This window comes from Mesitornis unicolor, unplaced genomic scaffold (genome assembly GCF_000695765.1).
Source record: "Mesitornis unicolor isolate BGI_N332 unplaced genomic scaffold, ASM69576v1 scaffold8068, whole genome shotgun sequence".
Classification (NCBI taxonomy): domain Eukaryota; kingdom Metazoa; phylum Chordata; class Aves; order Mesitornithiformes; family Mesitornithidae; genus Mesitornis; species Mesitornis unicolor.
The window spans coordinates 877-1,138 of record NW_010202477.1 but is presented as its reverse complement, the minus strand read 5'-3'; positions in this window follow the sequence as shown (position 1 = coordinate 1,138).

The following is a 262-nucleotide window of genomic DNA, read 5'->3' as shown; positions in this document are numbered from 1 at the left end:
GTTCTAATCGGAAGGATAAGCTACAGGAGTGGAAAGAGTCCCATTATTCTCGCAAGTTCCTAAACCCGTTTGGTTTTGTTACGATGTTTTAGGAGAGGGCGCAGGGGGGGAACCCTCAGCCCCAGGGGTTGTGCTCCTCAAAAACAGGAGGTAGAAAGCAGGGGAATAAACCTCCTCCATCACCTGCTGGGGTTGCTGCCAGCCAAATCTGAGCAAACACAGCAGGAGGAAGGACCGAGCTAGGAAAAGCAAGGTGGTTTCA